The following is a 12,058-nucleotide window of genomic DNA, read 5'->3' as shown; positions in this document are numbered from 1 at the left end:
TGTGCTTCAGTTTGTGCTGACACCCTCTCAGCCTGTTACAGAGCACCTCTGGAAAGAGCCTGGCTTCATCTTGTTTGCAGATTCTCTTCAGGCTTTATACATGTTGATGTGACCCCTCCATGAGCCTTCCCTTCTCCATGCTGAACATTCCCAGCTCTATCAGCCTGTCCTAATAGGGGCAATGATCTAATACATTAATTACCTTAGTGGTCCTTCTCTGGACTCTCCAGTACTTCTGCACAAGGCTCTTTATTTCCAGCAATAACAAAGAGCCCCCTATGGGATCACTAAAGTTCTGTTTGCCATCTCAAACATGCTGAAAGAGGTAGGGTATGTAGAATTCTCTCTTAGTTATAGTGGAAGGAAAGGTTAAAGTGCCTGCCAGTTCCTGATGCAGTGGTCTACTCTCTGGCAGTGCAGACAGTAGTGCTCTCCACATGCAGGACCCTCCTGCTGGCTGTGAGCACGACTGCACTGACCTTCTGGTGTTTTCCAGTACCTCCCGGAATAAACTTCTCCATAACCTTACCAGACACTGAAGTGAGACTGAGAGGCCTGTCGTTTCCTGGGTCATCCTTCCTGCCCTTTCAAAAAGCTGATTCTCTTGCCTTCCTTTCTGTTTAGGATTAATCTCTTCCCGCCTCCTAGCAACCACTTGCCATTATAAATCCAGCCAAGACAGCCTGTAAACATCCGCTGTGTAAGTACCTAATGCAAGTGGAGTTAATGAACTGTTTGTAAGTACTGTTCCCTCTAGCTAGCACAGCCTGAGATCTGCACCACACATGCCTCTGTCAGCACTCTCAGGAATGAGATCTTGAGATTACCAGCAAACACAGCAACTGATAACTTGTGCTTGAGTAACTAGGGAAAAATATGCTCTTCCCTTGACATACCAAATCCAGATGGACTTGCTGAGGACCCTATGAATGCCTTACAGCGCTGCTAAGGTGCTAACAGAAATATGTTCATCCATGTAACCAGAGCATCTACATTTGGTACTTATTTATTCTAGGATCCCTCTATCATCAGGGTAGATATGGAGAGAAATTTAAATCCAAATCTGAGTTGGTCTTTGGGGCTGTCCCTTTCTGCACAGTGAGTTAAAACAGCTGGACTGACTTGGACATCTCAGCATCTGAAACTAGGTAGGATGAATCTGGGTGTATCTCAGGAATCCGTTTTCTTTCACCTGAATAATTATCTCTGAATATGAATAAGCAAAGGATGTCTAACCAGGTCAGTGTCATCTGACACTTTCTCTGCCTAATTTGAGGACCTGAACTGCCTTGAGCATCTCCAAGATGCACCTGTATGGAATCATTCAACCACAGAATAGTTTGGGTTGGAAAGAACCTTAAAGATCATTTAGTTCCAGTGGTTGCCTTGGGCAACCATTATGTCAAGTGAAACTGTGATCAATGTAGAGGCTACTGAAATGTGAACATTTACATTACTGTTTATTTAGCCCCTCCTGGGGATGCCCTGTAACATTCTAGCCAGCTGGGTTTGCAGGAGGCAGGTATCTACTCTGCTTGTTTTATTGATGAAGTTAAGTCATTCACCTTGTAACTGTCTGCCAAATCAGTTCTTCACACTCTTTCTAGTAAGAGAAAGTTTAGCAAAAATATTAGTTTGAGGTTCCTGCCTCTTGACCCATAGCATGGTCCGAAGTTCTTTTGATTGTGCTAACACTACTGTCTGTGCAATCACATTATAATGTAGATCAATGAACAATTAATTTTAAAACGAACCCTTCAAAACCTGAAGATTTCTTGCACTTCAGATTGTATTTAAGAAAGCATATGCCACTGTAATAAATAATGAGGTTGTTGTGTGGAAAAATCTGTTATAATTTTCAGTTGGATTCAGATCAGGTTTACTCATTGGCTTTGGCAAGCAAACGCCCAGGTCACACAAAGAGCACTGTAAGTAACGGATAATGCAGTAAATTGCATGTGGAATACTCCAGAGAGCTCAGACAGGAAAGCTGGGATTCATCTCACTTCATGTTACACCTCTGCAACAAGGATCTCTGCTCATTTACAGATAATGGCGAGAAACAGCCTTTTTAAAAGGTGAATAATTTCAGATGATAAGATGAATTGTGCTCTGCTAAGTGCCTGTTTCTCACCACTGATTGTAAGGAAGTGTGCAGTGACTAGCTCAGTTCTGGGCATCTGTGTTATCCACAGCTGTGAATTCCTCCCTGCCTTTCCTGGCAGAGACATGTCACACTCCTGCGTGTGCATGCACAGGCACACACACGCACACACCTACACACACATACACACACAATTCATTCCAAGATAACATACAGGTATCTATGTGTTAGTTCCCATGTATAAGCCCTCTGATTTGCTGCCACTTCTCTTCATAAAGTGACCATGATATATGTTGCAAATTATGAGAGTTCTTCAAAGCTGAGAAGGAAGGCAACAGATCAGGCTTCCTTCTCTTGTCCAAGTCCTCCAACTTCACGCCTGCTCACAAATAGCAGCTCTCAACTGCCAGCAACAGCTCTCTCCTTGCAATCAGTTACTGGGGCTGGCTAAGCACAAAATCAAAGCAGCAACAAGTGTTTCAATTAGCATAAAAGACAGACAGTCCTTGGATGTCCATGCTGCAATAGGGAGTTTAAGCACTCCTCCTGTTAGCTACATTAAATGATGTAAGGATGTACAAACTCCAAATGCCCAGGGTTCTCCCTTTAACTAAGAGGAAATTTTAAGTTAAAGTTAGCTAATAACCATGTGGTGAGTCAGAGGTTGTTTGCTGTGGGTACTGTTTGCTGTGTATTCTCCTTGCACAAATGTTCATATCTCCTTCACTATGCAGTAGTAGGTAGAGAATTATCTTCCCTTTCCTATGCCTTGGGACTTAATTCACTCATTCCAGTCATCTAAACAGATGGAGGTTCTAGGACTGAGACACCCTTGATACCTAGAGGTTCTGCATTATTCAGTCTGAACTTCACTGGGCTCCTCTCTCAGCCTGGAGGCACTAAGTGTGTTGGACCTGCAAGACTGATTGGCAAGAGAAAACCTTCCAGAACAGTTTCATCAGCAGAAGTGATGATGAAAGTGTGATATTCTCTCTCTATGTGGAGATTTCTGGGCCCACCTAGCTTCTTCCTACAGAAATATAAGGGATGAAATAAAATTTTGACCTACTTCCTGCTTCTTTTCTATGTGTTTGGCCTAAACCCAAGAACACAATATACTGTGACATTGCTTGTCAGAATGCTTTCCTGCCAAAGTAATTTGCAAACTCAAGATATACATCACAACCCCATTGCAAGGTGGAAAGAAAACTAAAAAGCTGACAAAAAACCACCACTTGTTGCAGCAATTTCATGTGGGTCAGAGCTTACATTTGGGTCTAAGTATTTTAAATGATGGGTCAAAGCAACACTGAGAGGACAGGATCTCCATACTCCCATTGGTGTGAATGGGGATGGAGGCTACTCAGTACTTACACAATCCTTAACTTGGATTGTGTCACCCCTCAGTCTCAAAAAGCCAAACTCTTAAAGTATTTAAAGCAGCAGAATAGTGACTTGTAAGGTCTCAAAAGCATTTGCATCTCCACTCCCATCTAAAATCCCAGAGGTTCAACCTGATTTTAGATACCTACATACTCTTTTCACATGGCTTTAAATATGGCACATGTAATAGAAATCCCAGAGGCTGTGATTCTCCATGTCCAGAACAAACACCCTGCCTCCAGAATTGGTTCTTATCCCTTCTACAGTATCCCATTGTCTCTCTGTAATGTCTGCAGACACTGTGGCACCATTTGGGCAATCTCCAGTGGTCATCTTCTCTGCCAGTTCAGTGTTTGTAATTTTTATTTCTTCCTGGTTTTGAAGTGGCTTATCTGGCATGATGCTATTACAATGTTATTATTTGCTGGCCCAATGAAAGTATGATTAAAGAAAAGAATATAAACAGGCTTTGGGAAAAGATGTAATTTAAATTCTTGCTGATAAATTTAATTCCTCTGTAGTCTACCACTGAGTTTAGAATTAGAGGTGGGCCTCAGTCAATTTCAACATCTGGACCCACAGCCACAGGATGAATTCATCCTTTAAAAGTCTTTACAACAGAATAAAATACTCACTCACTTAACCTTAAACTTTCCAGAAATTGGTACATTCAGATGTCAGGGGGAACTGTGAAGTGTCAAGCAAGAATCCAGAGCCCTGCTGCTCTGCAGTTATTCCTGACTTTATCTCCTGGGAGGACTCTGGGTGATGATGCTTTCCAGAGTTACAGAGTACATCAGAGGAACAGTCAGAAATTGCCCACTGGTAAAAATGAAGTGTAAAACATCTCTTCTTCTACTACTTACTACCTCACCCGAAACTCCACTGTCTCTCTCAGTGAATGCTTGAAACAGAAGGAAGAACTTCAAGCCCACTAAGTACAGTCTTCTGGGAACTATCAGATTTATTCATTATGAATTATTCTCAGCTGTCCTTCCTGGGAGGAGCAGGATGAAAGAACCTATAAGCTTTTTGTAATTGATTTGTGATGGGTCAGGTTCACACAGCATAAAATAAAATAAAGAGCCTTCTATTAGGCTGAAGTAACCCAGTCGCTAGTGCAAGGAAAAGCAAACAAAGAGCTTCCCTTAGCTCAAACAGTGTGGTATTCTCAGCCTGTGAACACTGTCTGACTTGCTGTTCTGCACATATAGCCAAGCTCTGGCCTTCCCCACGTTTGCCTTTTCAATAGCCACATCCTGGCTGGCCCGCAGAGCACAAACCCAGCACGACCACCCGGGCTGGGACTGTGACAGTGGCAGATGCAGGAGAGGGAACAGCAGCTGTGGGCAGCATGGAAAAGCACCCTCTTCAAATGTCACAAAGTGCTGGATAAAAGATGCAGACACAGAAAGAGCTGGAATCCTCCAGGTCCAGGGCATTCTCCTCTTGCCACCAGCTTGGCTGGGAGCCACATTCCTGCATTCCTGGCTCTGCCACAGAACAAGCCAGTGTTGTAGAGGCAAAGGCCAAATGCTTTGTTGTGGGTAATGTATGTCAGGACGGCTCTAACAAAAAGCCAAAGTTTTACAGCTCTTCTGCTGGCCATATCCCGCGACCTGAATTTCACAAATTATTACTAGATTAAGTTATTCTGTAGCCTCTTCTGATACAACCCATTGAATTTAAAATTGTTTCTCTTAAACTGTGAAGAATTTCCTTGGATTAGAATACATCCTTCCTTATTGAAATGTTTATGAATTGATTTAAAAATGTCATGACACTGGGGCATCAATGATTTTCTGCTGGGATTACTAAAAACCCTTGCAAGTCGAACTCTGAGATTCACCATTATTTCACACAAAATATGACAAGAGACTCACACTTTCATCAGCAGTTTATATGCCACTAAAGCCTGTTTCTTTTATGTGCTGAAACAGCAGAACAGATAAGAAGCAGGAACATACACAGTGTTCTGGTATTTACTATATTTTAGCCAACCATGCCTTAGGTAAATTACTCATCTACCTGTTTTCCAAGGGGTGAGAGATGTGGGATTTTGATATTTGGGCATGGTGTTTTCATGCTTTGTGAAAACACAAAGCAGGCACACATGCAAGGGAAAAACTGGGAGGCTGGATGCATTCTTCACTGTATTCACTCATAAACTCCTTTTCTTCTTCACTTATAAACCCCAGGGAATAGAGAGTTTGCCAGTACTGACACTACCATATAGGATCTTCCCTGGCTAGGTGTGCAGGGGAGAGGAGAGATACATCAGACAGTCAAAATGAAACTTCATGATTACAGCACAGAGAGCCTGGAACCCAGAATATTTCATAACTTAAACTTTTACTGCACTTTTTCTTTTGGTATAGTGTCCTTAGTGGTTGCACTTCAGGGAGAAACTAGGCTGTGTTCACACCAGTAAACAGATCCAGGAACCTTGTGTGATTCTTGATGGGCTGCCTTCACTGCTGAACTGCTCAGGCAGTGGGACAGTGGGGCATGGCTTTGGCTGAAGCCAAGTGGGGGTCTCCCAGACAATTCCCAGGTATGCTTCCAGGAATCAGTCACAGCTACTGGTCTGGGTACAGCCAACCCATCTTGGAGGGCAAAATTGGTAACTGGATAGACACAGCTACTCTCTACCAGTTAAACTCAGTGCCAAAAATGATTTTTTTCCCTATTACAGGATATTGCTAGTCTACATTTACCGTGAAAAACCTGGCCCTGTCATGCTGAAGACAATTGGTAGAAATGGAATTTTAGAAGGTTTAGCTTTCAGGTGCCTTTTTTCCTTCCCCCCGTTCCTTCTGCTCTCTCTACCTGCAAAATCTGTTAATACATTTCATGTAGTGGTCTGAAACATGTTAAAATCTGTGAGTTAATGGGTCCTGATGAGACAAAGGAGGTAGGTTTAGGCCTAGGGCACTAAGGGTGGGAGAGAGAGAGAACTGTTGATGATGGAAATTCTGAGAGAGCAGGACGGACAAACAGCAATAATCAGAATGGATGTTTTTGTGTGTGAGCAGTACAACTGTAGTTTCTTTTTAAAAAGATATCCACCACAGGCTCATTTACTATGACCTGAGCCAGAGAATTCCATATCTCTTTAATAATTCATTTTTTTTCTGCTAAAGTGGACAATGCAGTACAATTTCAAACTTTTTTTTTTTTTTCAACCAGTTTTCCTTCAGTTTTTCAATCTGAGGTGACTAGATGAAAACTTTTGAAAAAAGTTTGTTTTCTGAAATATGATTTGAACCAAAGGCCATTCAGAATAATTTTCTTCATGGAAACTGTTCTATTTTTGTTAAATTTGATAACAGCTTGTTTTTACAAAATAAGACATTGATGCCAAATTGAAGCTGGCAATATAATTTAAAGAAGTGTCACTCTAGATATAAACAGGAAATGTTTAGAGTGCTGATCCAATGATTAATGAATGTTTCCACGTCTATATAGCAGCCAATTTTCCCTTTCCTTGGAGATTACTCCATTACATAAGCTACAGAAGGGCCAGAACTTTGGTTCCATGTATTGAAGTATACAAAAAATACTTCTGTACAAATGCTGGCATGGTTTTCTCCCTTTGAAACAAATTACAGGCATCTTCACTGACTCCAATGGGAGTGAGAACCAAGCCAATGTCTGAAAGTTTCTATGCTCACACCTCTTTTTCAGAGCCAAAACATTTTTCTTCTGCAGGATTTTTCAGCCTTCCTCCAGTTCATTCATAGACACCACTCCTTAAAAGTCTGACTGTAGTTTAGTGAGAAACCCCTCACTTTCCTCCCTGTTAAACACGTTAATGTTTTTTACCTTAACAATGGGATTGAGCAGTTCTGAGCCCTATTGTATGGCTCCAGCCAGACACCCACAGTAGTCTTTTTAGGCTGGCCCTAATCGAAATACACATTAAAAGGGAGCCTAACAACAGAGCCCTCTGGTTGCCCAAAGAGTACCAATTTAGGATAACAATAGCAAAGGGCAGAACTTGTTAACTAGCACATGCTGTCCCCAGAACAACAAACCAGTGAAAAGAAAAAAATAAAGGAGGATGTATTTTTGTCATCTTCTCTATTCTTTTTGTAAGGACACAGAAACCTCAGGCACCCAAGGGAGCCCAAGACCTTCAGGACAGCTGCTTAACTTAGGACTTTAAGTTGCAAGCCAAGCATATCAGCATTCATTTGGTGTAATTTCTGAGAAGAAGAAACTGCACTGACCAGAGCCTTTGTAGGCAAACTGAAAATAAATATCAGGTGGAAGAAGAACAACATGCTAGTGTTTTTCTAGTGAACTCATAGACAAGTTCAGACTCACCCTTGAGAGCCAGCCAGGTGCTCCTAAGTTTCTGCAAGGTGTCAAGGGAGCTCTGCTTATGCTGGAAGCGGTGGGAGGGAGGAAAACTTCACAGAAGACAGGATTACAAGTCAGCATTTGGTTTCATTTTGTCTATCCTTTTTGGAGATGTTTTTCTTCAGTATTTTCAAGCCCAAGACTGCCTTTTTTCTGCTTTTGCCATATTCTGGATATCCAGGCTCTCCAGTAGCCCTTTTGCAAGGAGGAGAAATCTCTATATAAATATTCACCTACAACACAAAAAGTGTCTGAGGTAATGACTTGGCAGAAAAACTCTCTTATGTAAGAGGAGTTGCCCCAACCTAAAATGTCTCTACCACATAGCTTTCAGGAATGAAGGGTGTTTAAAGTTAATAACTCACTGTGTAATCTTTAACTTGCAAAAACGTGATTGTTCATAACTGAAATGGGTTGCCTTAGGAGAAAAAAAAAAAAAAGAAAATGGCATGCTTAACCCTCTTTATTAATGCTAGGTAGGAAGGAAAGCCAGTATGTAATATATGGCTTTGTTTTGTAGGAATGCATATGTTAAAAATATATTACATATTTATTCTGTGGATGTACATAGCAGCTAAATACTCCCATTAAGGTCCTGATCTCAAACTTGATGAAGTCCATGGAGCTGCTCTTGACCTGAATGGTTTTGGATAACTCCTAACCCTGAGTACTTAAATTTAGAACTTAAATCTCCAGTAATGACCCTAAAATGATGACTTAATTAAGGCTTTAGACTGGAGTGAGGCTTGGGCAGTCTGAAAGTCTGGCTTATTTCTTGAGGCACTTTGACTCAAACTGCTTCTCTTCTAACCAAAAGACTGCCTCACCTATATGAAAAACATTCCAAGGCCCTTGTTGCACTTAGCAATGACACTGACTTTAATTCAAAACAAAGTAAATAAACTGAACTCTGTGTTTATCCTTTCTATTTTCCCTGTTCTGCTTGAGTGTGTGGGAATGTGGGTATTTTCATTTCTTTATTTATTTTGTGATCACTTTTTGCTTGCTGAAGCCGCAGCTTTCAGAGTCATACCTGAGTGTTCCCAATATAGTCAGACACTATTTCAGGGAACAGACAGTTTTATTTATTCTCCCTGTTCAAAGAGATTGGCCATGTTGTCATGTATCCAAAGCACAATTTCTTTTTCAAGTACAGACAGCTATTTGCTCCACTACATCCCAGTAGACAGCTGTCAGTTTAATTGTCTCCTTCTCACTCAAGCAACTTGGGCCACCCTACTAGCATAGATGTAGGAAATAATAAAGCTCTAGGACTCTGACTTAAAGAATGGGGTGGCATTACTACCACACATAAAGTTATATATTTGGAGGAAAAAAATAAAATAATTTGTGCAAAATAGCAGGATATTCAACCCAAGAGTGAGGATGTACTGCTTTTAGTCCCATATGAGCTCATAGGAATACAGAATTATTCTGTATTGGAGCTCTTTTTGTCCCTACCAATCATGAAAATATTCTGCAATAAAGCCTATGCAGTATTTTAAGCTGAAATGAGATTGAAATAATGTATTTGAAATGTGGCATAGATAGTTTGAGTTCTCCTGTAATTGGAACAGAGTCATTTGGAAAGACAGTGGCAACAGTGCTTTGGATAGACCTTTCAGGGTGCAGTGAGGACTGGCTGTTCCTTAAGGGAAGAGGATCCAGGAGTTAAGCACAATACCAGTCTAGCAGGGCAAAGCCCAAACCCCACCCTGGCCAAGGAAGATGAGCAGCATGGGCTCAGAGGTGGCAGCCAGAGTCAGCAAAGGATCCAGGTTATCAGGTGAATTCATGGTAGTATGTTGGGTCTGATGGTAAGGCATGAAGTAAATCCACAGATCAGGACCAGGATAAGATTTGATGAGGGCATCCCAGGGGAAGACACAGCTCAACAGTAATGGTGCAGGTCCAGAGTAATGAGACAGGTCTGAGAACAAGCAAGGGAATCATTCTGCAGGCAGTGGATCATCAATGGGATCCACTGCTAGCCTGGGCTGTGGCTGAGCTAGAGATCAGAATTCCCACAGCATAATTTCAGCAGGGACTAAATCCCTGACATGAGCTTAAAAGAGGCACCTAGCTGCAGGGGCAGAGTGTGTGTGGAGGCCCCAGGTGAGCACAGCCAACGCAGATAAGGCCTGTGGGGACACCATGGGGACTGACAAGATTCTGTCTCAGTAGCCACAGTCCGGAGATTAACTGGGTGATTCAGTCTGTAACTTCTGATCCTGCATGTATGAGGAATCAGTTCCTAAATTCACCATCTGATAGTATGATTTTTTAATATAAACCACATACAATATTTTAGATATTTGTTTTGTGAGCTTATTTATATTAGAAAAGTATAGTGTAATTTTAAAGTAATAAAAATGTGACTTGATTTTTCCTTAACTATTTTTGTACTTCAGCTTGGCTCATTCCTGCCCCCTGCTCAGCCTTCATTCGCTCTCATACTGACATTATTGGAAGAAAATTCATTTTTGGTGACAAAAGAAAACATTTTTTCTCCATGCCTTTATAACCATACCACTGTTTTGGTGGACTGAGCTATCTGATGTTCATGGTCAATCAGCCATCTGCCACACAAGAATCCTCTCCAACTGAATACTTGGATGCAAGCTTCAGTCAAAAACTATTCAGAAATAGAGATGTCTGGTCAGCTACTGCATGGTGTGTTTTTTCCTGCATGCTCTAAAGAAGGGTTTTATGATGGTATCCAGCCATGGCCTTGATAATGAAACACAGACTCTCCATGACAGGAGCACCACAAGTAACACTGAAGAAGGGTCAGAGAAGAGAATGAAGACTCAGAATAATAACAAAAAAAGCTGTAAAAGATTATTTTATCTCTAACCTTCAAAGAATTTAAGAGCAGGTTTTGTGTGCATACAACTTTCTAATACTTGGTCCTGTGTTCTTTCTAGCATGTCTGGTTTGAGTCTCCAAATAAACAACCCAGTATTTCACAGTAGTGTTTACAATCAGCTCTCTCATTTCAGGCTCTCATTCAGAGTTAAACTCAATCAAGAGTTCAAGAATGCAGGGTCTTCCTTTGGAATTGTCACAAAGATTCCATGCTTATTAATATTGAGTTTGTTTCAAGATGTTTCCAGTTACACCAAGTACCATCTCTTTTGTTTATGTGTTCGTGTGACACAGGCACAGGGTGTATTGTTCTGGGAAACCCTGTCCTATGCCAGTATATATGAAGGCTAAAGGTTAAAGGAATGGCAGAACTTGCAGATTTATAACCATATTAAGATCTTTTATCACAAGATAAGTTTTGGACTTGAGGAGCTACTATGTTCCTCCACATCCAGCTGGAGCTTCTACACCAGTCAGAAGGAGCACAGTAGAAGGAATACTGACCTAAATCCCTTTAAAACCTTTCATTTCCATTTATACCACACACAGCTGCAGAATGTTAAGCCAAATAGTGTAAGTGCACCTTAGCTGGCTGTAGTCAAGCATTTTTTCTGCTGAACAGGACCATAATTTTCACTGGATTGTTTCATCTCTGGAAGTTTGTGGCATTGTGTATGACATGGAGATCATTAGTTCAGCAGCCTTCTCTTGTTAATACATCCCTTAAGTAAAACAACATCCTGATTTCTTGTTAGGAAATGATCCAGAAAGCTTGTTTGTCCTGGCAGTGCTTTGCATGCAAGTTAAAACTTAGCTATCCCTCTCTGCACCTTCCTGTCTCAGCAGATTCTGTATCTGTAAAGAACAATAGCCTGTCAGCTGCTACAGTCTGACAGTCTTTTCTGGAGAAATCAGACTTGAACCCACAAGCAGAATGGTTTTTTCCACAGCCCTGACTTTTATTCCTATAGTTTCTTTGTCTGGTGTCTACTTTTCCAGAATGTCTTTTCTTATTAAGAACCATTAGCAATGCTTTGTCCATCCCAAAGTTAGGAGGATTGTTTCACCTATGTATATCCCAGATCCTCCACAGTGTAAGACTAACAAGGAATTATGTTAGTGGTGCATAGGCAGACAGACAGGTAACTTATTGTCAGGTAACACATATACTCTGCGTAGAGATTAAAAACTCCAAACAACAATGCTAGAAAGAGAAAATACTCATAACTTTTTGCATTTCTGTGAAACAAGGGAAGGGGGGGAAAGTAAGGTTTGTGCTGTATATAGTGCTGGGTAAACCACTACTGTTCCATATCCCAGGACTGGAAGTCTACTAGG

General features: G+C 41.2%; 1 protein-coding gene across 1 annotated transcript in view; it reads right to left on the bottom strand.

Moving 5' to 3' along the window:
- Nucleotides 1–8,046, bottom strand: part of LIFR (LIF receptor subunit alpha) — an 86,965-nt gene extending 78,919 nt beyond the window's left edge. The window contains exon 1 of the mRNA XM_030236778.2: nt 7,817–8,046. The gene's annotated coding sequence lies outside the window, so the exon portion shown is untranslated. The remainder of the gene's footprint in view (nt 1–7,816) is intronic.
- Between the last annotated feature and the right edge of the window lie 4,012 nt (nt 8,047–12,058).

The sequence above is a fragment of the Serinus canaria genome, chromosome Z (genome assembly GCF_022539315.1).
Source record: "Serinus canaria isolate serCan28SL12 chromosome Z, serCan2020, whole genome shotgun sequence".
NCBI lineage: Eukaryota > Metazoa > Chordata > Aves > Passeriformes > Fringillidae > Serinus > Serinus canaria.
This window is presented reverse-complemented; position numbering and strand designations above follow the sequence as displayed.